This window comes from Talpa occidentalis, unplaced genomic scaffold, assembly GCF_014898055.3.
Source record: "Talpa occidentalis isolate TD23 unplaced genomic scaffold, MPIMG_talOcc4v2.1 talOcc4.14, whole genome shotgun sequence".
Taxonomy (NCBI): domain Eukaryota; kingdom Metazoa; phylum Chordata; class Mammalia; order Eulipotyphla; family Talpidae; genus Talpa; species Talpa occidentalis.
In genome coordinates this window covers 73,488,646-73,516,537 of record NW_023601433.1, presented here as the reverse complement: position 1 = coordinate 73,516,537, position 27,892 = coordinate 73,488,646, and the positions used below count along the sequence as shown (strand labels likewise).

The 27,892-nt window shown below is 50.4% G+C and overlaps 1 long non-coding RNA gene across 1 annotated transcript in view; it reads left to right on the top strand.

The window, feature by feature from the left end:
• Positions 1-27,424, top strand: part of LOC129145793 (uncharacterized) — a 37,030-nt gene extending 9,606 nt beyond the window's left edge. The window contains exon 3 of the long non-coding RNA XR_008551856.1: positions 26,998-27,424. This is a non-coding gene — a long non-coding RNA (uncharacterized LOC129145793). The remainder of the gene's footprint in view (positions 1-26,997) is intronic.
• Positions 27,425-27,892: the final 468 nt, after the last annotated feature.

Genomic DNA, 27,892 nt, shown 5'->3' with positions numbered 1-27,892 from the left:
GCAAGCCAAAAGGAAACAGCTCTGAAAGGGTTGACACTGTCTGGGAGATGATAGAAATATGGCATTCCTGCGGCAGGCAATTCCTGAATTTACGGGGGGCGGCAGGCAGGCCCTCAAGCAACCGGGCTGGTCCTCATGGCTGCATCTTCCCCGTATCCAGAGACACAGCAGGCAAGAAAGTGAGAGGAATAATCAGGGCAGTTGTGAGCTTTTGTTGGGGGCTTGTGTTAGCTGGTCTTCATGCATTACTTCTGCAAAACCTCCCCAGCTGGATGAGGCTTTGTTATTACCAACTGCCCATCTTCCACATGAAGAAACTGAAGCTCAGAGAAGTGTAGTGACTGGCCTGAGGTCACACAGCCAAGAAGTGGTGGTTGAAATTTGAATCACCATCATGTACATCTAGAAGCACACACACACACAGGTGTACATACACAACCACACACAGACATAATATATACATGTACACATGCCCTTTTATGTATGTACATGCACACACACACAAATAACGTGTTCTCATGGTACACATGGGCCCACACAGACATGGACACAACACACATGTTGCTCACACAAGACAATAGACTCGAGTACAAATGCATGCATTCACGTGCACATCTATGTTCACATATGTGCACACATGCACTAACTCACATACACATCCTGAGACCTGAAACCAAAGCATTCACCTGGCTCCCTGGAGCAGGGCCAGGACTCTGTCCTTTGGATCCTGGGAGCATCAGCTTCCTTCCGCAACGCCCTCCTTTTCTCCCCCAGATGTTTGCTATGGTTCCCTCCAGCTGTCCAGATGTGCTTGACGCCCCAGGATGTCTCAGAGACGCAGAGGTTGAGGAGGTTGCCAGATGTCTCCATGACACCGCGTCCAGTCCCAGGCCAAGAAGAGCCAGGTATTTGAAGGGAACAACGGCCTTGCAAGATCGCCTCGCTCTCATCAGGCAGGGGCAGTGGACCCGAGCGACTGAGTTTTGTGTTGCAAGTAGGAGCCCAAAGGCTGAATCCAGCTGGAAACCACTGCGGGACGGAGGGCGGGTCCTCGGCCTTCTCAGTCTCCACTTCTACATCTCTGCCTCAAGGACCATATGGCCCGCTTAGGTCACAAGTTCTGCTGGGGACTGTTGACACTTTGAAGGATCTCCCAGAACTCTTAGTTCCCCATATGCAGATGGGAAAACTGAGGCCTGTGATCATCGGTGACAACACTGGGCTTGGAAACCAGCATCTATAATCTTAATTGAGCAGTTTTTTGTGTTTAACTAAACCAGCTCTCTCAGCGGTGGTGCGTTACAGAACACAGAAACGAAAAGCTGGCTCTGTCTCCTTGCTAATAGTTCTGCTCTAACATCTCCTTTCTGTCCCAAGACATTGTTTCTTTGGGATTACTGGTCAGCAAGGTAGACTTTCTCTGAGACGCATCCTCTAGGCCCCATACTAACCCTCAATGATGCTTGCCTCTCCCAGACCCCAGGTTTTGTTCCGTTTCATGCCAGTTTCTTCGATCCAGTTTGGGACTTCACAGGCTTGGGATCAAGGACAAGGATATCAGTGCTGGGCACAGGCATGTCTGTAAGTCCCTCTTCTCTCAAGAGGCAGTGTACCAGCATCAGGAGTGAGAGGGATGTGAACACCAGTCTGGGAAAAGCCTCTCACCAGCTGGGTGACCTCGGTCATAATGCTTTATTTCTCTGAGCCTTGGTTTCCTTGTCTGTAAAATGGGCGACTACATGTTGTGAGACTTCAAAGAAGATGGCAGATGTGCGATGCTCAGCCAGGCTGGCTCTTGGCTGGCATTTGGGGTCCTGCATGTTAAGCCAGTTTACAGTGGGTCCAAAGGGACACTCTCCAGGCAGCCCAGCTTCAGAAGGTGCATGGCCAGGTCAGAGACAGGGCACCAATTCACAACTTGGCTCTGGCCTCAGGTGATGAGTAATGTCGTTTTTTCCAGACTGTCCCTCTGGAACAGGCCTGAGGTTCTCTTCAGACACTCTACTTGCTTTTCCTCATTCTCAGACAAAAATCCCAGTAACTCGTTCCTGTGCTCCTTACTCAGACTCAGACCTATAAAAAGCTGACCGGGGCTGTTATTTTAAGGGCTGTTACTGTGTTTTCCTCCGAGGGTCTCTGCTGGAACTGGTCTCTGGTTCCCATGGCTGGTGGCAGAGTTCTGAGACGGCTTTTTAGGGCAAGGTATAGACAGGGTTAAATTTACGCTCCAAGAGGGTAGCCCTGCTTCCTGGACCCCACGCCTGGCCCTGCCTCTTTCCCTCCTCCTCCTTCAGCAGCCTGTGCACCAACTGTGCGTTCCCTAGGCCTCCCAGAGAACCTTTACAGACGAGGAAGCCACAGCTCAGAGACAGACTGCACTTTTCCTGAGGCCACATAGCACAAGAGTGACTACTTCTCCTTGTCTCCCAGCTCTGAACCCTCTTCCTGGCTGCCTGGCTTCTGCTGCCTTGTCTCCCATCATCAAACTGTGGCTCCTCTTCCTCTTCTTGTATTCTTTTCCCTCCTTCTTCCCTGTCTCTTCCCATTTGTCCCTCTCTTCTGGCCCTTTCTCTGCAAGTCTTCTGACCGCACCTCTTTTCCTGTCGTGATTTGAAGGCAGGAGAGTGAGATGACATTTAGCAGCATTGTTGAGTTTTCCCATGTCTGAAGCCGTGAGCTGAGTCTATCCCCTGTACAAGTCCTCGACAAACCTAGGAGGTGGCATGGTCTTGCTTTACCTCACAGGTCAGGACGAGGGCATCTGTGGGGGAAGTTACCTGCAAACTAGAACTGGGATCTGAGTTGAGGTCTGACTGACACAAGAGACCCCACCTTTAATCTTCATGTTGTGTGAGATTCCCACAATAACACCCCCCACTTTAAAAATGCGTTTAAAATGAAGGTTTAAACTTATAGACTATCAGGTATACAAAGTCTACAAAGGGCAGCTCAACCTGGTGACATCCCACTGCCCACACAAAGCAGAGCGTGTTCCCAACACTCTGGGGAGCCCTTTTTGCCCCCCTCCCAGTCAACACCCAGAGCCACAGCCTTAGCTGAAATGCTAATCTGTTTATTTTTTAAGATTTATTTTTATTTATTTATGCATATAAGAACTGGGGTGTAGGCCAGAGGTGTGTGGTGAGAGGACTCACCAGAGAGAGAGTGGGGAGCAAAACAGGTGGATCGACTGAAATCCACTGCTTGGGGGAACAGTGGGCAAGACAGGAGAGGTCTGCTGCGCCGTGTGGGTTAGCTGCCTGGCCGGGAATTGAACTCATGCTGCAGTGGCTGTTTATAGTTTAACAGCACGGAGACTTTAACCCCTGTGCTACCAGGGAGGCCCCCTAATCTAAACTTTGGTGACTCTAGTCATATCTGGATTGGAATCCCCATGGTGTTATCTTGAACAAGTTGCTTCACCTCTCTGAGCCTCAGTTTCCTAATCCATAAAATGGAGCTGCTTCCACTCTCTCCACTATCTCACAGAATAGTGGGGTTTACTGTCAATACTAGGAATACACCAGGGCCTCGACTCTCCCTATTTCCAAATACCCTGAGGCTGGTGCTGCTGGTCTGGAGCCCCAGCCCCTCTTGAGTTCCAAGCCCGCAGGCCTGATGATACCCCTGGAGTCAGGCCTGCTTCTCTGGGGAAATGAAGCACAGCAGCCCCGACCTCAGCTGTTTGGCTGACCTCTGGACCACAGCCTGCAAGAGGCTAACTCCCTCCCCACCACCCCATGCCCCCCTTGGTAGGCGAGGCTGCACCAGCACCCATTCATGTTATTTTGTATTATAAAATGACTGCCGTCGCCATGGCAACATAAAAGGAGCCGATCTCATTACTGGGGCCTGGACACATTATTTTCTCCAAGGAATTTCTTCTTTTCATTATTTCCCTCCAAAGGTCAGTTATCCTCTCAGGCGGGGCGGGGGGCAGAGGGGGGGTCCACGAAAGGTGAGCTGGATTCATGGCAGAATTCCCCTGGCGGAATTTACAATCATTTTGCCTTTTTCCCCTGCTCTAACACTGTTGGAGAGATTTTCTGCAGCAGAGAGTGGTTCTCTTTAACCCCTGAAGCCCCGGAATGCAGGCTGCAGATGGGACTGTCACTGCAGGGGGCCCTGGGGTCCCCATCATCTCTGTGCCTCCTCCAGACGGTCACCTGACTCTGCCCAACTGGACGTCCTCAGGGTAGGGGAGTCTGGGGTTTGTCACATTTGTCATGGAGGATTGGGGGCTTAAAGACAATTTGCTTTTTCTTAGTCCTCTTCCGGGGAAAAACACTCCTTCAAAAGTCAATACAAGCAATATTAGCAATAAATTACACTGACGCCTGGAACGCAGTGTGGTGCAGTGATTGAGAATTTGGTTCTACAGGCAGGCCAGGTATCTGAGGTGAGGTGTGAGGTGAGGATGGAGTAGTATGACCGTCTGGAGGAGGCAGAGATGGTGGGGACCCCAAGCTCTGCCCCAGGCTCTGCCCCTTTCAGGCTGTGTGGCCTTGAGGAGGTTGCTCCATCTCTCTGAGACATATGTTTCAAACAATCCTCATACTGGTATCTGTCTCACAGGTGTGAGGTGAGGATGCAGTGAGATGTATATCGACTCCCAAGCATAGTACACAGCACACAGGAAGCATATTATTTCTCTTTATACAGACTTAAGTGCCCGTTACGATGTGTAACAGTTATCACCCAAAGAGTGAGGAGCTTTTAACAGTCACCATATTTATTATCTTTCGTAATTTCTGTGGCTCAGGACTTGGGGGGTAGCTGGGTGGGGTGGTTCTGGCTCAGGATTTCTCTTGCTATTGCAGTGAGATGTTTAGGGTTAGAGTCATCTGAAGCCTTGCTGGGGCCTGAAGATTTAAGGCCAGGATGGCTCAATCATAGCTGGCTGGTGTGCGGTGGCCTCAGTCCCTCTGGGTCTCCATGTGGGTCTCTCAGGGTATCTTGAACATCTTCCCGACTTGGTAGCTGGCCTCCCCAGATGAGTGACGCAAGAGAGCAAGGTAGAAATTATGATGGCACTTATGACCTAGCCTCAGAAACTCCATACCACATCCACCACAGTCCATTGGTCCTACACTTGAGCTCTTATTCAGTGCTGGAGGGGACCGCAACAAGGTGTGCATAACAGAAGTCAAGGAGGTTGGAGCCATCTTGGAGGCTGCCTACCCATACTTCCTCCTTTGCAAAGACGATCTCTTTTGTGTGAGATGCATGTTGGTTTGAGTCTGATTCCCATTTTACAGAGGAGGAAATTGAGGATCAGAAAGGAAAGTGACTGGCCCACGGCTTGACGACTACCCAGTCTGATTCCAGTCCTAGGTTTTCTCTCTCCTGCTGCTCCGCACAGACCCAGTCTCTATGCTGGTTGGAATCTGCTGTTCTGATTGGAAGGAGATACGCTGGGAAGAGAACACTCCGGGCAACCTGAGTCTGTCTTGCAGCTGGTCGGGGCAAAGCAGTGCACAGACACTCAACAAGTGAAGCTAGTCAAAACACTCCCCCTGACGAAGCCAGTGGAATAAGTGTGTTTGTAAAACTGACGGCATTTTTGTTGACAGGCAAATGTCTATATTACATGGCAACAAATGGCTGGAAGATGCAAAAACGCAGTCAATCATCAGGGACTTTTTTTTTCCTCTTCAACAAGGAAAAGCTCTCTCTTTACCAAACAGAATGAGTGATGTTTGCAGATCTTTCTCCCTGATCTAGCAAGTTCCCCGGGTGCAGTGCGGAGGCTCAGGGGCAGCCCAAGTCCATTTGAACCAGACAGGGAAATGTCTGTTCAGTAAGGGGGAGTGACAGATCTCAGTAAGAAGAGGCCCTCTCCTTGAGGGGAGAGTGAAAGCCTGGTTGGCGAGGGGTTTCTAGGCACCAGAAAGTCAGTTTGGCTCTGAATTTCTGACTGTTGGAGAAATGCACCATTCCTTGAACTCTACTGTGCTAGAACTTAGCATCACTGGTAAGAATGCAGGTACTCAAGTCTCAGGCCTGGAGATTTTGAGAGCAGTAGGGACTGCAGTCTCACACATTGTACAGTCCTCCATGGAGACAGAGAGCTGGCCAGCAGGTGTTTCGGCTTTTAAACCCTCAGGGCCCCTTGGTTCTGCCCCTTCCCAGCAGCCGTCTCACTCAGGACATCAGGGGTAGGGTTCAGACCAGGGCATTCTGCTGCAGAAGCCTCCTGGACCACAGTGGGACAGAGCCACACTCTGGCATTCCTGTACCAGCACCCTGGTTTCAGGGTGCAAGGGGTACAGGGCACAGCTGTGCTGGTCTGCCCCTTCAGCAGGAGTGAGGGCATAGCACAGGGTGTCAAACAAAACGAATCCAAGCTTCGACACCCTCCCAGGAAGCATGCCCACTTCCAGGGCCCTCACTTTCCTCTCTCTGATTCCAAAGAGCTGTTTGTGGCATCATCAGTATCACCATCTTCCTCCCCTCCTTCCGCAGTTATCCTGTATGTGGAAAATATTAATTAAGCAGCTATAGGGATGGAATGTGCAGTGGTTAAGGGTATAATCTCTGGGTTCGGATTGTCTGGGCTTGAACCACTAGATGTGTGGCCTTGGGCAAGTCCCTTTACTGCCCTGAGCTTCATTTTCTTCCTCTCTACTGCCAGAGGGTTATTCTAAGGAGTCAATAAGATTTAGGAATTTCTTCTATCATAATTAATAATGAAGTGAATCTGGAAGAATTTAGAATTCAGGAAGGAAAATTGCTTTTCTTAGTGGAACTCCTGTTCTGGCTTGCAGATGAAGGACCGAGAACAGGCATGGGAATTCTCGTATGTGTTTTGCCATCAGAAGACCGTCAGGAGAATGCCTAGCACATATTTACAGCTGAGAAGGGGTCGAGGCACATGAACAGATTATTTCATGAGGTGTGGGTCTGAACCCACGCTCTTGAACCCCAGCTCCCCTGGAATCCCATGACCTTAGGTAGCTTGGAGCTGCAGGTTGCTAAGAACTTTTGGTGCGTGGATCTTGCAAACCCTCCCCTTCCCCCCACTTAATATTCCAGCCAGGCCCATTTGTCTGAGAAGTTCCATTCATTAGGCAGATGTATCAATAATGCAGATATGTCTTTCAGGTAATTTTTTGTTTTTTTTAATGGCTGCTGAACATTTGTTCTCATTAAGACCCCGGGCACCATGAGCGTCAGACTGGAGCATTCAGCTTACGCAAAACACCGCGAGTGCTAGAATTTGCTTCTTTTTGATTTAGTCTCTTGCTAGCTTGAAGGACTGGATTTTATAACAGGTCAATTTCAGACCATTTGATATTGATATATGAAGATCCTTAGGGATTATTGAATGCATTTTTCATCCAGCTGTGATAGTATCATATAAGGAAAATGGGATTGACTGTTAAGTACAAATTGAAAAAGACATGGTCATTTAAGATAACTCCTTATCTGTATACAAGGAAATAGTATCAGGGAAATAGACCACCAGTTGACAGAAATAAATTTCACCTTGGGTTCCCCCTCCAACCGCCTCCTCGACTGCTGTTCATACTCGCCTGGGATTATTCAATTATTCTGAGAGCCTTTTCCTGGGGCCCCTGGTAAAGGATGCATCATGGGGAGAAGAGAATTCTCTATTGCTTTATTCTGGAAGGAAGGCTTGGATAGGAGGGACTGGGACCATTAATGGAGCAAGCTTTGGGGGATGTGGGATGGGGCACATCAGCCTGGAACATGGTAGGTCGCCTGGGAGCAGGTGGAGAGCTGCTCACAGCCATTCTACACCTTTCTTTTCATCCACCACACTGGCTCACATGACCTCAGCTGTCACCATGAACAGTGAGTGGTCTTGGCTAGGCAGGGCTCCTCTCAGCTGATAGCCAGTCTTGGAAAGTATTGGGCTGTTGGAAAAGTCACGATATATTTTTTCTATGCAAAAATACGTCATGACTTTTCTGACAACCCAATAATATGGCCACGAGGGCCTGTGGCCTGGCTGACAGGTTGGGGATTTCTATTCTCGGGAAGTAGACCACTCTTTGAGGCTTACTCGTCTTTGACAATAGTTTACCTGAAGGTTTGGAGCGAATTATCCACACTGTGAGATTGGTGTTCTCTCCCGTGTTGTGGTTGAGAGGATGGGGGACTGGATCTGGCCAACGTAGGTTCTGCTTGATTCCAAAGCCTGTACCATCTCCTGAGCTTTACATGAGCAAAGTGGGTTTGAAGTCCACTCTGAACATTCCTCTTTGCTGATCAGTGGGGTGGTAAGAACTTGTGTCTGGCCCCCTAGAGAGGTATCTGTTTCGGCTTCTCTAATTCTTGGAGGGCGGAGGAAAAGGGCATTGCTTCTACTTCCTCCTTGGATGCCTCCTGAAGGGAGATCATCTGCAAGGTGGGGCTGTGGGTCCTCCAGACCTGTGGACTCCTGAGGATGACAAATCTTGGGGTGGGGGGCCTGCCTTGGCCCTCTGGCGCCAGGCTCCCTGCTCCAGCCTGGCCCCTCTCAGCTCCCCCTTGGGAGTCAACATCAGAAATTTCCCGATTCCACAGAAGAAAGAAATTTTAGAGCCTCAAAGGCAGTCATTTATCTGGGACCTGAAAGTAAGTCCCTCCCCTCCCTCAGGCATCCTGAAGACCTACTATGTGCCAGGTAGGCTACCTCCAGGAGAGGAGTTCTGATTTTGTTACAGCCATAATTTTGTTACAACCCTCCGCACCATCACCCCCATTTTATAGCTGAAGAAATAGACTCAGAGACAGGAGGTAACTTGGACAAATCACACAGATAAAAATTTAAATCTGGGTTTGACTCCAAAAGAATTCTTCCATCCATCCATTCATCCATCTGTGCATCCATTCATCCTCCATCTATTTTCTCTTCCCTCCCCCCTCCAATGTTGATCAAGTACATGCCAAGCAATAACCATCCTTATCATTATGAGCGATGTCTAAGGATCAGAAGGAACCCAGGGCTATTCTCAGGGTCACCACACCCAGGGCTAACCATTCGTCGCCACGAGTGAACACTTGGACCATGCTGGAGGTTTAGTGAAAGCTTGTCAGGAGGAGGCAGGAGCAACAGCTACAGGTGTGCCCCACCCAGCACGGGAAATGGGCATCAGAGCCTCCCCCTGGAAGATGGTGTGTGTGTGGGTTGGGGAAAAGCTTGTCCCCCCAAAACCCACAGGCAAACTCTCTCAACCAGCCTATAATTCCAACCCACCTGTCAATACGCCTGGGACACCGAGCCAATTCTTGAAGCCCCATGAATCAAAGTGCTCAATTCTCTGGTACTAAGAAAAAGCAGCCTCTCTCCAAGACCTGACTAAATCAACCAGAAGTCTGTAGAGATCCTTAGGTTTCCTCTCTCTCTCTCTCTCTCTCTCTCTCTCTCTCTCTCTCTCTCTCTCTCTCCCTGCCCCACGCAGGGTTTGAACTGCCAGCTGAAAGGGTGCCATGCTCTCTGAGGGCTGAAGGCTCCCTGGGTGAGAGCTGCCACAGCCCTGGGTTCGAGTCCTGCTGATGCATTTGGACAAGGCTCTGCATCTTTGAACCTGAATAAGATTATTTCCAGCAGGGGCTGATAAAAAGACCCTGTTTGTCTGTAGGCCCCCAAAGCTCCAGTTCCATTCACCTCTAGAAGGGGAGGGCAGGTGTGCAGGTAGCTGTAACTCATCATCATAGCGATACAAGAATATTAGGAAAAGCAATTCTGTATTTGTTTCCCTTTGTGCCGTAGCCAACACTACAAACTCTGTGGCTCAAAACAACAGAAACATATTGTTTCACACAGTTAAGGAGGCCAGAAATCCCAGATCAAGGGACCACACTTCCTCTGAAGTGTCTAGGGGAGGGTCCTTCTTGCCTCTTCTAGATTTGGTGGCTCCAGGTGTTTCCTGGCTGTGACCACATCACTCCAGCCCCCACCTCTGTCTTCAGGTAGTCTTGTTCTTGAGGGCTCCCTGTCCAGTGCCAGCATTAGTGATGTCATGCTCCCTGGATCGCTAAAGACACTGGGAATCGCTATGCAATCCCATCGCACAGAGAGGGAGTAAGGCCCAACACAGGTCAGAGCCTCAACTCAGTGCCCCCAGGGCCCCCAGGGGCCTCATGACTGGAGATGGGGCTGTGGGAAAGGCAGGGGTGCTGGCTGCACTGGAAAGCCTGCTTAGAAAGACTTTCAAGAGTAAGCGCCACTGAGCTGGGCTGACTCCGAGGAGACAGAGATGCGCTCTGGGTGAGGGTGTGACTGGAGTGACCCCCACATTTTACAGGTGGGGTAACTGAGATGCTCCAGGGGAAGCAAGATGGCCAGGATCCCACAGTGAGGTCATATGGAATCAGGACAAGAACCCAGTTGTCTCTGACCCCAGGGCTTTCGAGGACTGGGGTTCTCTCTGTGTGAGTCTTAGTTGCCCAGCACAGAACTGGAAAGTCCAGATGAAACATTTGTTTGCTTACATGGTCGGTGGGTGGGCAGGAGACAGTGGGGAAGGCCCGGGAAAGGCCCTGGGCCTGGGAGGGGCCTTGTTCCCCAGGGGAGAGGGACAAAGGAGGGAGAGCTGAGTGGAGAGGCCCCCGTGACTGTCTTGGCAGAGCACCATCATTCCTCCCCTGGGGCAGCAACTCACAGAGCTCCAGACTTCCACCCTTGACTCCTGCCAGCCTGCATTCAGCGCTAGCAGCTGGCCGGCTCCTACAACATGAGTTGCCTTGGGACACGTTTGGGGTATGCCCTCAAAGTTCTCATCTCTCCCAGGGTGAAGGTCAAGGTTCCCTGTGACCCTCGTGTCCCCAGCCTGACTCCAGCTCAGCACACTGGCCTCCTTGCTGGCCCTCTCCATTCTCAGGCACTGCAGTTCTGTTCCCGTCTACTTGGACTGTTCTCGCTAGAGCTGCATCTTCCTCATCCCCTTTCTGATCTTGTGCCATCTTCACTGCACTGCTCCTCGGAGCACCCTTTTTTAAATTGCTACCTGCCCCAAGCAATTCCCCTCACCCTTCCCTGCTTTATTTTGCTCCATAGCACCTTTTGCCTCAGCTGTAGGATCCATCTATTTATTGTTCGCATCCCCCAAACTCAAATAGAAATTTTCTGGAAGCAGTGAGGTTTATCTGTTGTGTTCACAGCTTAATATTCACTGCCAGCTTGGCATCCAGTAGGGCCTCAATAAATCTTCCCGGAGTGAGCAAAAATGTGTCAGTAATAATTTGGGGGTTTTGTTTGTTACCAAGAGTCATGCAGGAGAGTAGTTTAGGGGCAGGCCTGGGGTTAGGTGATATTAGGTCAAATTCTAGCTGTGCGACATACCAGCCGTGTGACCTTGGGCAAGTGGCTCGCTCCTTTATGACTCCAGGCTCCCACCTGTGCTGCGGGGACACTCAGTGTGAGGTACCTGCCCTCGACGACAGTGTGAGCAGAGCACAAACCACATGGGGAGAGCACATGCTCAGTCAATGATAGATTTTATTATTGCCAATGAATCAGATTCTTGGAATTTTAATAAACTGCTAGGAAGATCTTCTGGCCTGTCTTTGTCTTGCAGGTGGAGAAACTGAGGCACATTCTTTTGGTTAGAAGGGTTGACACTTTGTTTTTCCATCTAAATGAAGAGTCTGGGCATCCTGAATTCTTCAACCTCTAGGATAAAACTGAAGCTCCCAGCCAAGACCAACACAGGGGCAGACTAGGCTGTGAGAAATGGGCAAACCCTAGACTGGAAATGCAGCCTTCCCCTCAGGAGGGGCTGCTCAGGGGCCGAGAATGACCAGATACTCCTTGAAAGGCCCAAGACCTGGGTGACAGGGCCTAAGGTGACAGGTGTCCAGAGAGGCCGCCGGGCTCTAGTCAGGGACATGGAGCCCTTGCCAGGTGTGTCGGCAGAGGGAACTGAATGCCAGGAACTCTTTCCGGGTGTGGTGTGAGAGCTGGAAGCATAAGCAGGGAAGTGGGCAACCCAGAGATGAGTGATTACAGGAAGTCACTGTCCCCTACTCTGGGGGCTGGGGTACACGGGGAGGAGGAAGGACTGTCAGAGGTCCAAAGCCAGGGCCATCTGGAGGAGCCACGGAAGGGCGGCAGCCATGGCCAGAGGAGCCACAGAAGAAGCCAGAGATAGGGGCACGTACACAGACCTCTCCTCTCTTCCCACTGGCCTCTCCTTGCCTGGCCCTACCTGGAAGTGGGTGGGCAAGGTTGCTGGGGAACTCTGGTCACAGAAGCCCGTCTATGTGGCTAGAGCCTGGGGCCAGAGTGGGAAGGAAAGGGCAGGCAGGGGGGGGAAAGTGGCACAGTCAGGAATTGGCAACATCTTGGGATTCTCTGAGTCCCCATGGGGGGACCCCAAGCCCCAAAATATGTGACTAATTCCACGTGGGTTGATACACCCAGACAGTGGGATAGCCCACAGGGTAGCCTCAGGACTGAGCTAGGGACACCTGGGAGGCCCAGGCCACTGGCATAGCAGGCTGGACGAATAGGTGGGTGAGTTGGAACTACCAGAGCTGTGTCACCTCACTGAAAGTTTCCAGGGACAGTCTCCCCACTCTTTCCCTGCTGTCTTAGTGTCTTTCCACTGCAGCAGTGGTATGTTTTAAAGCATCGGCAAATTAGCTCTTCCTGTGCCCTGTTCTGGGAGCTCCCCCACTCTGCAAGTCCTACCACAGACCCTGTGTGAGGTGGGTCAGCAGGATTGGGCTGGAGCAGTGTGACAGGTGGGGTGCTAAGGTATGGGAGGGGGACAGGACTGTGCTCATCCATGTGGATGGACTTTCTGCCAACTGCAGGCTGTGGCAGGGGCCTGGCATGGCTGGGCTCAACCTCATCGGGAGCAGAGACCGAGCCTAGCGCTCCCAGATCACACTGTGGCCTCTGACCTGAGCTTGGCATGTCTTGGCCACTCCCCTCACCAGTCCCAAGTGGTGAGCTGCCACACCAGCTCAAGGGACAGTTTCTGGCTTTTTGGAGACAGAACCGGTGAGGTGAGCATGCCCGCTGCTGACAACTCTTAAAATCTGCCAATTCCAGGACTGGGGGGCACTTCAGGCGCCCCACAGTCCATGAGTTTCCAAATGGCATGGACCCCATGGAATATAAAGGGGAAGATGCAGACCAGGACCCCAAATCAACAATAACCCCTCCAAATTCACCAGGACACACCTCTTGTTCTTTGTAACATTCTATTTGTAAAATGGGCCCTGGATTTTTAATTTTTTAATTAACGCCCTGATGTAGAGATAATTGCCGATTCACATTGGAGTTGTAAAACTATCAGGGGTCCGAGGTACCCTTTATCCAGTTCCCCCCAATGGTGACGTCATGCAAAACCACAGCACGTTAAGGCCTAGAGGTTGACCCGGTGCAGTCGAGACCCAGAGCAGACTCTACCTGGGCTCCTCCATTATCTTTTGTGGCCACACCACTCCCTTCCTTCCCCCTCCCTGCCTTCAGCCCTGACAACCCCCCACCTCTTCTCCGGATCCAGAATTCTGCCATTTTAACAATAGGCTAGTAGGTGTGGTCATACAGTATGTAACTTTTGGGGGGCTTGCCTTTTTGACCCAATGTCCTTCTCTAGAGAGTTCTCTGGGTTGTGTATCCATAGTCGGATCCTCGCTGCTGCTCTGCGGTGTGGATGGTTTGCTTAGCCATTCCTCTGTGCAGGACTATTAGGAACAATGCTGCTAGAAATGTTCATGCATTTTTGTGCAAACGCAGGCTCCATTTCCCTGGGACATGTGCCCAGGAGTGCAGTGACTGGGGTGCACGGCTGAGAGTTTCCTTTCTGAAGAAAGTGCTGACCTGTTGTCCCCCTTGGAGAGTGAGAGTGGTTCAGCTTCTCTTGTGCTCACCATCATTTGGTGTTGTCTCAACATTTTATTTTTGCATTCTGATAGGGGAGTAGTGATCTCTCCTTGTGGTTCTAATTTGCATTTCTGCACTGGGTAATCACCTCTTGCTCTGTTCTTTAGAAAAATGTTTTGAACCCCAGTGGGGTCCTGCTGGCCCATTCACAGCTGACGAAACTGAGCCCCAGGATTGAGAGGGACTGGCCCCTTCAGGCTTCACTCTGACTTCTGGTCATGTGCTTGTTGGAGGGAGGATAGAAAATAAAAACTCTTTAAAAAGATACTTTCCCTTGGTGGTGCTGAAACCACTATTTTGATACTTGAACTGATGTGCGTGAGCTTTCTGGGGTCTGTCTGGTCACTATGTGTCCACGCTCATTTGGAGAGCTGGCTTTAAGGTGTCTATAAGGGATGAGGTGTCACAGCTGAGCTTTGCTGGAAGCCATCAGGCCACACCACGTGACACACTCTCTTGATAGACCTCGGTAGGGTCCTGAGTGTGCTGGTGAGGTCCTGTCCACGGGGCTGCTTGCACAGAGGAGGCACACCCCACGGTATGGGCATGTCCCTAACCCACCCTGAGAGACAATCATGGCCCCAAAGGAGGTTTGAGGGTAGAGCTGGGCAGGTGGAGCCACAGGCCAGGACTTAAGCCCCAGCCACCCGGCCCCCTGGGCCTCTGTTCCCCACCTGGCAACTCTCTGCTCCTCACAGAACTTCTTCTCCCCATCTTGGCCTCCCAGATCTGTTGTGTGTCTTATTTGATCTCATTTTATTTTTGGAGAAGGGCTGCATCCAGGAGACCCGGGAGGGGGAACACAGCATCTGTGCAGGAAGGGCGGCTGCAAAGAGACAACACAAATTTTTTTTAAGGCATGGTAATAAATGCTATTCAAAAGAGAGAGAGAGAGAGAGAGAGAGAGAGAGAGAGAGAGAGAGAGAAAGAAGAAGAAAAACCCACCCCACAATCTCTGAAAAACACAGCCCATTGAAATGACAAGCCGAAAATCATTTGCTAAGCGCCGAAACCGTTCCCTTTGTCACCCAAATCCTTCTGTTGACAGTTACCTTTCAATCCCGCCATCGTGCAGAAAGGGCTGATTTTTATTCAGCGTTCTATTCACCCTGCGTATTAATGAAAAGGGGGGAGAAAAAAAACTTGTAAGAATGGTGTTTAATAGGCTGATAGACAAGCCGTCTGGATTCCCCGCCCCAGCCCCTCTTATCAGTGGCCCACAGTGGGGCCGACGCGGTCTCCCTGTCCCAGCTCAACTTGGCGCGCCTGCCCGGTCTCAGCCCCTGCGATGGAAACCTTGGGATTGATGGATTGATTTGTATTATTTTTTTTTAAAGGCCTGATGTTCTCTCCTTCCCAGGAGAGGAGACAGACCCAGGACCTGACTTAACCCCATGGTTCATTCATGCACCAACACAGCATTTACTGAGGGCCTACTGTGTGCTGGGGGCTGTCCTGGGTGCTCGGGTTAAGCATAGACAAGGCAGACAATGTCCCCATCCAGGGATTTCACCCCAGCTGGGTCAGGGGTCAGAAAGGGTCATTGTGGGCTCTGCTGATAAGCAGAACACTGGGCCCCCATCATTTTCTCTATTTGCCTCCAAGGCAGAGGGGTCTGGGAGCCATCCGGTCCCATCGTCACATCAGTGGTCTGTGCTTTGATGTTAAAGCAAGGAGGCTGCTCTGGGTTTTACACTCTGCTCTTGTCCTGTGGGAGATGGGCCTGGACCACGTGGTCTCCCCAGTCAGTTCTGTTTAGAGGCTGCAGGGATCATGGGGTTGAGCTAAAGGTGGGGGCTCAGCCTGGGTTCAAGTCTTGCCTCTGCCATTCACTTCATAAGGGCCTTGGAAAGCCCCTTTCACCTAGATTGCCCTATGTGGATGTTGACCTCCCCACAGTGGAGTGGCTGGGAGGATATTACAGATGCAGTGTTGGTGCCCGTCACTCCCATACCCATGTTGAAGCTCTAACCTCCAGGGTGATGGTATTTGGGACCTTTGGGGGTGATCCGGTCACGAGGGCAAGGCTGTGGTCTAATGGGATTAGAGGTTTTCAAAGAAACGAAGCCAGCAAATGCTGCTCCCTGCTCCTCCCATCATGTGAGAACAGCCACAAGGCTGCCATCCACAAGTCAGGAAGAAGCCCTCACAAGAGCCTGGCCATGCTCGCACCCTCGTCTTGGACTTCCAGCCCCCAGAACCGCGAGGAAATGAGATTGTTTTGGTTCGAGCACATGGGTATTTTGATTGATGGTATTTTGTTATGATAGCCTGACAGACTAAGACAGAGGATCAAGTGTAGTTCTGCAGTCAAAGTCAGCTCAGTCCCCAACCCCCTTCTCCTCTTTGCCCTTCCTCCCCCCAACTTCTCTCCGTTTCTTCCATTTTTCATGGATTCTGGAATTCCAGGAGGGCTCCTGTGCTGGGGAGGGATGAAGACAGAGCTCAGGAAAGCAGAGAGAAGTCTGATTTAAAGGATGCATGTGTGACAATGAAACCAGCTTCCTGGCTGGGTGGTGAGTTTCCTGTCATCACCGGGCTATAAGCGGAAGTGGGCTGGCGACTCAGCCAGGATGTTTTAGTGATGTCAGAGTGGACCATCTGGGCTGGAGGGACCTGTACCTGTCTGCCAGCTACCTTGCCTTGAGTGATAACCAGGTGTGCACTTGCCAGGCTTGTTTTGTCCCCCAGGTGCCAGTCTGCTTCATTCTGCCTCTAGCAATCAGGCCCATGCCTAGGAGGTACCCCCGGACCCTCCCCTCCCTCCACCTATGCTCAGTCCTTTGGGTGTTTCTGCCAAATCTGCTTTTAGAACATCCCAAGCCACCAACTCTCACCTCCAAGCACACCCCTCTTACCTCCCTTCTGCAGTGGCCCTTTAGCTGGCTGCTTCTTCTCCCCTGGAACGCTCAGTCCTTCCTCTCCACAGAGCAGAGGGGTACCTTGAATCCCAATGTGAATCCCAGTCTGCTCAGATCTTTCCAATAGCTCCTATCACAAAGCCCTCATTCTTGACTGGCTCCTGTTGCAGCATCTTCTGCCTGTCCCCACACTATATGCTTCATCCCCCCGCCCACCCCACTATAACTTTGGCTAGCAACTGTTGTTCCCTTTGCACTGGCTGTTCCTCCAGCCTGGTCACTGTTCCCCCAGGCTTCTCAGAGCTGCCCCTCTGTCCATCCAGGTTTCTGTTTTAACTCCACCTCCTCCAAGAGGTTTTCCCTGACACTGACCCCCAACTTAACCTAGCACTGCCTAACCCCTTTCCCAGCTCTATTTTTCTCATCATGCACTCATCACCATGTATACTATATCATACACCATTCAATCACGGTCTGCCTCCCACAGTGGCCTGTAGCGCCTGAGAGGAAGAGCTATGCCCACCTGGCTCTCATGATGTTCCCAGATGCACATATTGGATCTAAAGTGATCTTGAAGCCTTTAAAAGGGGCTGTTCCTAGGCCTTATGCTAGTTCTATGTCCACTTACCTGGGATTCAGAGCCACAGGATTATAGCATATGCTGGGCAATGGTGATGAGTAACAGTCACCTCCCATCCTCATCATACATGGAGTTACTCAAAAAACATTTATTGTCATGTGCTAGGCATATGTAAATATTTGGGACCCAGCTACAAAATAAATGGGTGTGGGGCTGACATTTTAATTTAAGATAAGACAAAGTAAATTAATATAAATACTGATACCAAAGACTGAATTATGAGAAGGGCCATTTTCAAGGGGGCAGTCAGGGAGGACTTCTTGGAGGAGGCAACAATAGCTACAGGCTTAATGAAGTGCTGCACTATCAATGGACAGATTAGAGAACTGATGAGATAAAGGAAGTTGATGCTAGAGGACAAAGGGTCTTGCAGGCTCAGACACGGCAGGGAGCCTGGAATGTTTTAAGGAAAGGACTTAGCATGTGTTAAGTTCAAATGTGTGCCCAAGGAATGATGAATAGATGAAAGAATGAGTGAGTTGGTGAATGGGCACCCCTCACATCATGGCCCAATGGGGTTCAGTGTCCTACCCTTTTTCATCCATTCCCCCAAGTCAGTGCCTTCTGGCAGCCAACCCCCTATGAAAGGCACTGCCTCCCTCACAGGGGACCTGCCACCTTCTCATTAGGTCTTAGCGCACAGCCAGGATGAGTTCAGCATTTTGGGGGATCTAAATAGATGATCCTCCCAGTACACAATGAGGTACCCATTCTATGCCCCAGCCTCCTTGGGATGGAGCAATAACCCAGATAGTCATTTGTGTTTTGGGTTCCCATCAGCCCCCTCTTCTACTGTGATCGCTGACGATGCGGATTTTAATATATTCACATTGGCAGAGCTATTTACATTCAGATGCAATTATGAGGCAAGACAAGGCCTCCTCAGAGCAGCCTCCAGGAATGGGGGGTGGTGGGGGGTGGGGGGCTGGGGGGAAGATTTGCTACATTCTTGGAGGCTATTTAGGGGAGGCTCTGAGGCTGGGCAGAATGGTCTAGGCTAGGCTGAGCCCTATACTAGGGGAAATGTCCAGGCCATTGCAGCACGCACCCTCCCCCATCTGACTCATTTTATTTATCGGTGGGTGGGGGGGTGGATAGAAGAGTTGGCACTGATGGAAATGAGGTCATGACAGTGCTTTCTCCATCCCTACTATGTGTTAGGCACTGAAGTTGTTCTGGGTCTTGCATTCTCATGGGGAAGAGACAAGAACAAGTTAACTACTAAATAAACAAGATTATAGCACATCAGAATGAGTGCAACAAGGAAAACCATGTAGGTAGAACGATACTCTTGGGTAGTGTTTCTCTAAGTACAGTTGTCAGGGAGGATGGGGGCAGTTGCTGTGCCCAGCCCTTCACTCCTCCCTGTTGCCTCGCCCCTTAGCAATTGCCTTCACAGTGCACTCCATCAAGAAGTGAAGGCTATTTCCCGCCCTTGGAACCTGGGCTTGGCTATGTGACTTGCTTTGGCCACTAGAAAGTAGTGTAAGTGGTCTAGGGGAAGTTGTAAAGGGAGAGGGGATTTCTGAGTGAAGTGGGGACTTCCTGTGTTCTGTGTCAATGCCCTGGGCCCACCTCTGGTTTCAGGACGGCCATGTGGACGGTTCTAGGCAGAATGACTACCCCTCACCTGAGCTCCGGCATCGCCCTGTTGTCTGCCTGACACTGAGGGGGGTGCCCTCGGTAGAGGACAGCATCATGGATAAGAGCTCCAATCTCCCATCCTTTGGAGGAACAGTCCTGAGGCATATTTTATGTCATTCCTCAGAAAGTCCCAGTAGGATGGAGATCTAGCTGCGCCCCTCGTAACCTCTGATAGTACCCTCTTTCCTGCCCATCCCTCCTTCTCTGATTTACTCTCTGCTCTTTCTGCGACTCCAGTAAAACTACCTGCCCCCAAGTCCTTGTCTCATGAGCTGCTTTCTCGGGGACCTGAAAAAAAAAAAAAAGACCAGAGATGCTTGGTCAGGTGGAGGAGCCCCACACAGAAGCTGCAGGGGATGTCCCGTCCCGAGTCAGGGGGTGTGTGGCACTTTCTCCCCAACATGACTTCTGTTCCGCAAACACTGAAGGAAGAAGGGTGAACTCGAAGGAGGAGGCTGACCTGCAGCACGGCACTTTATGAAGTCCTTGCCCTGCCGTTGGTCTCTAGTTGGTCATTAACCTGGTAACATCAACCAGGAAGGCACAGTCCTCTCCATCGACAGGAGAGGGCAGGGAAGCTCAGAAAGGACTTGTGGGCTGTTCAGGGACCCAAGGAGAAATGCCTGGGCCAAGCTTATGTTCCCTCAGGCAAAGTGGCTCCTGCTGTCTTCATAGACTCCATTGCAAGGCTGACCAGTGCTCACCCCAGTGGTCCAGCCTCTCTCTCCTGCCTCACCTATTCTGTCCTCCTGGGAGTCTTGCTGTCTCTCTGACAGCCTGTCTTCTGGAAAAAAATTAATTCAGTTTTTGAATCAGTATTATACACAGATGGATCAAAATTCACAGGACAGAGAGGTATGCACTGGAAACTTCCCCTTCACGCCATCCTCCGGCTTCCCAAGATCCTTTCTCACAGGGAAACCCTAGACCCAATTTGCATGAGCCCATGCAGTGACAGTTTAAGCAAATGTAAGCAAACCCTTTAAAAGGCTGTCCACCTGCTACCTCTTACACAAACTCTACTAGGCTTAATCCATCTTTTTTCACTATAACAGGGAACACTTCCATATTTGACAACAAAGTGCTTGCTTAATCACTTTACATAGCTGCATAGTATTCTATCATGTGGATGTACTCTCATTAATTTGTCTAGTCCCCTATTATCCAGATTGTTTCTAGCATTTTGCCATTAATTAAGTACTTCATTGAATTACCTTATATGTCTATCTGCATGTGTGTGGGAAACTCTATAACAAATTCCTAGACCAGAAAGTGGCTTATTTGTTATATTGCCATTTTGATCTAATTATTGCTCATAGAGGACACCAATGGACACACTCTTCCCAGTAGAATATGTGACCTGTCTTACCACAATTTTTAAGACTAGGCGTAACCGTCACCTCCTGCAGGAAGCCTTCCTAGACCTTCTAGCTGGCTCAAGAGCCTCATCTGGGCCCCTGCCTCAGCAGGGTATAGTTTCCCCACCCCCATCCACCATCTATTTCCTTTTCTGTCCCCTAGGAGCTCCCTGAGCTCTAAAACCAAACCTTGCTTATCAAGGAGGCTTCAGACCTACTCAGACTTTAGCAGAGGTTTAGGGCTGAGTAAACACCAGTTTGTTTTCTTCAGGTCCCAAGGGTGGAGGTCCCCAGGGTGGGCAGCCTCTACTTACACCTTGCCCCTACCTTGGGGAGAGGGCCTCAGCCTCTGCTCCTGACACCTGCAGGCCGTTCCTTGTGCCGGCAGTGAGCCCCTTCGCCCAGCCGACAAGGCCTCCACCCTCTCCCTTGAACAAATAATAATTGTTAGAAAAAGGCCTGTGGATAAATTATTATTGTGACCCTCATTCCAGTGCAAAAAACTTTTGCTAGCTGCCAAGTGAAAAGTCAAAATTTGCATTTAAATAGAAAATGTTAGGCGAGCTGAACAGGGAGGCCAATGCCCCCAGAGGCCTCTGGGGTGAGGGAGCGCCTGTCACCACCCCTCCCGGGAACCCAACTGGCAACAGGGGAGCCTCAGGAGCCTGAGCTGAATTGATCTCTTCTCTGGTTCACGGGCCCCTTGGAGCCTACAATTTCCAGTCCCTTCCATGGTTCTGTAAAGGCCCTGTGGTACAGCCATATGAGCCTCTTCGATGTTCAATGTCCTTCATTTAATACATTTTTTTTGAAGATTTATTTATTTATTTATACAAGCACCAGAAGCACAGGAGGGTGAGAGGATTCACCAGAGCCAGAGCGGGGAACAGAACAGGCAGACAGACGAAATACACTGCTGAGGGGAGCAGCAGGCACGGCAGGAGAGGTCTGCGCACCATGTGGGACCCTCGCCGGCATCCGGGGATCGAACCAGCACTGCAGAGACTGTGGGCAGCTTTGCAGCCCAGTGCTCAACTGCTGTGCCACCAGGGGAGGCCCCATTTAATACATCTTGAACTAGGGACTCGCTCCTCTCCACCACTATGAGCTGATAATCACAAACATTAAGGTAGAAACATCACAGTTCATGTCAAGTGGAATATTTAGAGCATGGTTTCAGAACTAGACAGACTGAGAGCTTGGTTTTTGGCTACTTGCTAAGTCACTTAGTCTTTCTGAGACTCAATTTCCCTTTTTGTCAAAGACAGATAATAATACTTTCCTAGAATTATGGGTGTTATGTGATTATTATAATTTCTGATAATGAATAAATATAGTTATTTCTATTTGTTCAACTCATCATGCTGGAATTCTACTCTGGTACCCTTGACAAGTGTTTGAACACCTCCCATGGCAGGGAGCTTATGTCTACATGGAGGTGCATTTGCCTGCACCTCCATTGCACAATCTGGCTTCCTTCTCAGGATGGTGGAACAACTTAGGTGGTGTCTTGTTATATTTCTGACACTGTTTTCTGGGGAAACCCCAAATTTCACTTGCGAGTCTGCCCAAATGCCCAAGAGGTTGGAAACTGATAGCAACTTCCTCGTACCGAATGAGAAGCTTATATATTTTTTATTTTTTTAAAGATTCATTTATTTATGCATATAAGAACTGGGGTATAAGCCAGAGGTGCAGGGGGTGAGATAATTAATCAGAGAGAATGGGGAGCAGAACAGGCAGACTGACTGAAACACACTGCTGAGGGGAGCAGCGTACACAAGTCAGGAGAGATCTGCTGTGCCATGTGGGCAGCTCCCTGGCTGGGATCAAACTCATGCTGCAGTAGCTGGCAATAGCTTGATAGCACTGTCTTTAACCCCTGCGCCACCAGGGAGGCCCCGAATGGGAAGTTTAAAAACAGAGTGACAAATGATGTGCAGAGAGGAGTCCAGATTCAGAGAGACTTGGCTCTGATCTCATTTCTGCGGGTCATCTGGGATAATCCAGCTTCCCTGAGCCTCAGTTTCCACCCTGTAAAATGGGGGGTGGTTGCCCATCACATAGGGCTGTCCTGAGGCTGGACTGAAGTCACTCATGCCAGGGCCCAACAGTTGTTGTCAGTGAAAGCCCATTGAGCTTTGCAGCTTAAAGGCCATTTGAATATGTTTTGCTCAAGGTAGAAATAAGGACTTCCTATTCAATTCAGCAATTGTGTCTTGAGCTCTCACTCTGCCCGGGGCACCAGCACGATGCCTTTCTTAGCTGTGACTGAGTCCATCTCTGAGGGGGCAGGATCCCCATTTGCGTTGCAATCACACTGCCTAGCATATAGTAGATACTTAATAAAATGTTGGTGTCTGGATAGATGAATAAATAACTGCTTTGTTCTTAGCTCCTAGGACAGTGCCTGGCATATAGTAGGTACTCAATCAACACTTGGTTGGCTGGAGGAGGGGATTGTGCATGGGAAAAGAGTGCCCAGAGTTCTGACTAGCTTTATCAGAAGAAATACTTGGCTCCACTTGCCTTCCCTGTGAGGCCTTCCTCCTCCGTTGACACATACGGACTGTTGCCCTTCTTTGTCTTTGTATTGTTGCAGGGGCCAGAATGGGGGGGCAGGGAAGGTCTTTGTACTTAAGAGCTTATGATGATGGTGAGAAACCGGATCTTGGTGGGAGAACTTTCACCTGTCAAGGGTGGTTGGTGGCCTGGCTGGAGGGTCCTTGAGTCTGTGGATGGAGAAGGGCTGAGCCTGGGAGATCGTGAGCATCTTTCTGGAGGAGGCTCAGGACAAGGTCAAAAGCAGACATTTGTCAAAAGAATTGGGGTGTGGAAGGAAGTTAAAACTTGGGTGAAACATGGACTGGGGAGATAGGGAGCCACAGTCTGGGGGTTGCCAGTGGTTGTGGGGTGGGGCTTGAATGTTGCACATGGTTTTGGCTTCATATACTGGAGCTGATATGAACCTTGGGAGAATTTCATATGAAACGTGGTTCATAGCAGTGTGCTCGTCAGACCTTTCTTATCTCCCAGCGCCCATCTCTTACCCTGGCCACTTTCTGCCTCTTTCCTCTCTTGTGCTTTGAGAGCTTCCGAGAAAATAAACTGTCATTTTCAGGTCTTCTGTTTTCTAAGAGGTGAGTGCAGGAAGCTGGCCCTTCACTTCTCTGGGGTCCCAGATGTGAACATGAATGTGTTATTTGCTTTATCACACACTCAGAGGGTTTACACGATCAACACAATTTAAGCCCGAGTCATGGAACCAGATAGGCCTTCTTATCCCACCTTACAACTGAGGAAACTGATTGCGCAGAGAGGTCAAGAAATCAGCCCAAGTTCACACAGCAGGAAGCCTTGGAGTAAGCAACACAGTGTGTGCCAGATCCTAAAACCTGTTCTTAAAAACACAAATGTAGACATAATACTTTTATGTATTTAAAATTGAAGTAGTGAAATAGTCAGTACACATAGTATTTGAAATAGATTCAGAGACAACCAGAAACGTTGAAGGGTGCTGCCTCTGGGGGGCAGTTAGGGAGTGAGCCAGGGTGGGGACCACTGCTTTGACTAAAATGTCTTTTAGCACCTTTAGACAGTTTTTTAATATGAAAACTCATGTCACTGCACTCCTTTTACAGAAAATAGGATTAATTTTAAAAGAACAACTGTCTATTTCACTATTCAAACCATCTTCCAGTTCCTTCAGTGGGAGAAGCCCCCAGGAGCTGCAGCCCTCGCCAGCAGCCTAGGGAGGTGTGCCCCGAGTACTAACGGTCATGTGGCACCCCCAGCTTGGTGGCACCCAACTTGTAGAGCAATCTGCAGCTGGAAGACACAGCGGCTGTGTCCCCATGTGTGCAGGAAACAGGGTGGCACCCAGGAGCAAGAGGACTTGGCTCTCAGCCACGGTGCTCCCCTGTGAAACTGTAGCCTCAGCCAACCCCACAGGGGACCCATGGGTGTCCCTGGGTGCAGAGACTGGGACCCACCCACACTTTGCCCCAGTGCCAACCCCTGACCTGGCGCAGAAGTCACTCAGCAGACCAATGCCTGCCCTTCAGGAGCCCCTGGTCGATGTCAGGGAGACAGCTGCTTATCCAGACAAATTTCCCTAATTATAGATGGTGGCCAATCCTCTTAGAAGATTCATTTTGCTGAGAGAATTGGTGACAGAGATGGCTTCCCTGAGGAAGTGATGTTTGTGTTGAGCTCTGAGGAGTGGAGGTGCATCAATCTGGCAGAGAGACTGGGAATGGGTTTCTAAGCTGAGGGAACAGCATGGGGAAGGGCTAAAAGAAGGAAAGAAGTGGACTGTCCAGGGCTGGCTGGCCCAGATGTCAGCATGGGCAGATGGGAGGGAGGGAGGTGGGGAGAGGGGGTGGTGGGAAGAGGGAGAAATGGGGAAGCAGGGAGAAGGGGTGTGGGGAGAGGGGAAATGGGGGAAAGGAGAAGGGATATAGGGAGGAGAGACCAGGGAGGAGGGATCCAGGGGGAGTGGGCATAGGGAGGAGGGATCCAGGGGGAGTGGGCACAGGGAGGAGGGATCCAGGGGGAGGGACGTAGGGAAGAGGGATCCAAGGAGGTGGGATCCAGGGAGGAGGGATCCAGGGAGGAGCCTGGGGCCCTGGTCCTGGCACTCTGTGCTGGAAGAGGGCCTGGGAGCTCTGGGGGCTGGACTGTCCTCTATGGGCAAAGGGGAAATCCCCCCAGGAGTGGGACAGAACTTGTGGGAAACACTCAGGGAGCTAAGTCCCATGGAAAGGTTCACGAGGTCTCTGCTGTCCTTACTAAAGTTACTTCCCACAGTTAGAATGCACCATTTAAGCTAATTCGTTGTGGAAGTGTTGCAGCGCCTGTATTTGATTGGATGCTGGTCGACTCAGAGTGGGTTAAGTAATGTCTGCTAAGACACATAAAAGTCATCCGAGGTTGGGTCAGGGGCAGCTGGTGCAGTTCTCAGAGGCCTGTATGACAGACATGCTGCGCTCCTGCAAGGTCCCTGCTCAGAAAGAGAAGGGCCTCCCTGGTGGCGCAAGGGGTTAAGACACAACCTATGAAGCAATCTGCAGCCACTGCAGCACGAGTTCAATCCCTGGCCAGGGAGGTGACCCACATGGCGCAGCAGACCTCTCCTGGCTTGCCTGCTGCTTCCTTCAGCAGTGTATTTCAGTACATCTGCCTATTCTGTTCCCCACTCTGTCTCTGGTGGATCCTCCCACCCTCCCACACCTCTGATCTGTACCCTGGTTCTTATATGCATAAATAAATAAATCTTAAAAAAAAAAAAAGACAGGGAAGGGGTTCTCTGATCTTCTCACCCTTATGAGAGCATTAAAATCACCCAGGGAACTCTTAAAAAAATCCAGCCTGGGGTCTGTTCCACATCATTTGTAGCCCACAGGGGAGGGAAGCAGAGCATGATTCTTTTTCTGAGGCTTCAGTTTTCTGAGGCTCAGTGAGGGTGGAGAACAGAGCCAGCTCTATCTCGGTGGCTTTTATTTAAATTTTATTTTACATATATTTTATATTGTTCTTCCTTTTTGTATCTTGGTGGCTCTAGCTGAAGGAATGACATCAGGCAATGTCTGGAGACATTTTTGGATAGTGCAAGTGGGGAGAGCAGTTGCTGGCATCTAATGGGTAGAGGCCAGGTATGCTGCTAAACACCTGCCAGTGGACAGGACAGTTCTTCCAACAAAGGATGATTTAGCCCCAGATGTCAATAGTGCTGAGGTTCAGAAATCCTGCTCTATTGTAATCCACCCACTTGACAGATAAGGACACTGAGGCACAGACAGGCTGATGGCATGGACCTGAGGTCACACAGGGAGTATGTGGACAATGGGACAAGCAGGACCCATGAACTTGTTTCTGGATTCTGTACCTGGTGTGTTTAGAGACCACTGGGCCAGATTCTCTAGGTCAAGTTGATTGAGTTGATTTTGGGGAATGTAGTTTGACCCACGCTGGGATTTTCCTGAGGATCTGGGGGACCGCACAACCTCTAGAATTTGCTCATTTTCCCCTGTGAAGACCCCAGACAATTTCCATCCCTTTAGAAGTTTTGACCTCAAAAGATGGTTGCAGAGAAAGCAAGGGAAGTCTGTTTTTATGTCACTGTTGGGATGGGCCTGAGGAAGTCTCCCCCCATACCTCTGGTCTTGGACCACCGAGGGTCTGTCCGTTTGTCTGTCTTTCCATCCGGTGGCTGTCATCTGAGCTGTGCAGGACTGACCAGGGGACCAGACTAATTACAGGCTCGGGAAGACCAAGCAGGGATTAGAGATGGCGGGCAGGCGGGTGTCTGGGGCCAGGATGGTACCTGATTAGTTAAATTGCCAGCACCTGCTTGCTTTTATTGCAAACATAAACACGGCCGTGCAGACAATTGCTTGCGAGCTAATGCTTTCCGTGTTTGCCACATCTGCAAGGTCTAGGGTCTGGCAGCGGGGAAGCTCAGGCCGGGGTAAAACAGGGAGGCAGAGGGGTTTGGGTGAAAAGGCACTGGATTAGGAATGGCGGGGAGGGAATTTACACTTGGTGAGGCAGCCCCTGTGGCAGACACCACAGGAGGCCTTTCTATTCCCATGCAAAGACATCTGACCCTCAAAGCCTCCCTGTGAAATATTATTACTTTTCTTATAGGGACTCAGAACAGTTGAAAAATATTCTACAAGTGATCCATCCAGGAGGCAGCTGATATGAGCTTTGAACTCGGGTCTTTCTGCCTCGTCTCCAGAGCTGCTGCTTTCTCCTTCCCCGGTGTATGGAGCCTGGGTTTCCCATTCTGTTTTATTCAACTCTGCCACTGCAGTGCCAGGAAACCGGCCATCATTTGCATGTGTGTTCAGGAATGGACAGCAGTTTCTGGCCCTCCGGGAATTTGCCAGGTGACCACTGGCTCCCTGTATGCTCCTCCCAGGCCTCAGTTTCTACATCTGTAGAATGGTCCCCCAGTCACCTGCTGCTCATGGGTCCCAGGAAAGAGATGTTGGGGTGTGGATGCTAGACCCTTGAACAGGTCTGAGCTCAAGTCCAGCACTGATTGCAATCACCCACGTTTGCCACAAGTTGCTCCCTTCCACAGTGTCGCGCTGCCCTGTGGCTGGGCCTGAAGGCGCTGGCAGGACCCACCGCAGCCGGCAGCAGTGATTCCGGCCAGCAACTGGCTGACAAGATGAACGCCGGGCCGTGGAAACCATTTCAAATTAACTCCGTCTCCATTACAGGCGCTTTTATTAAGATAAACTATTTGGGGGATGTTTACAGGCGAGAGCCCTCCGGTGCCGGCAGAAGGTCAGAGGGAAGTCGGCGGGACTGCACAATTGTCGTTCGAAGCTTCCACTTCTCCCGAATTCAAATGTGCGTCTCTCCCTCCAGTGACAGGAGCTTCAAGCCTGTGACACGCTTTGTCAGAATTTCATTTGTCCGAGCAGCTTTAGCCTCATTCTTGGCAGATGGGACGATAGGGGAGAGCATGCGTTTAAATTCCCTTCTGCGGTCCTTGGAAATGAAGTGGGGGTACTTCTCCAGCGCTGCA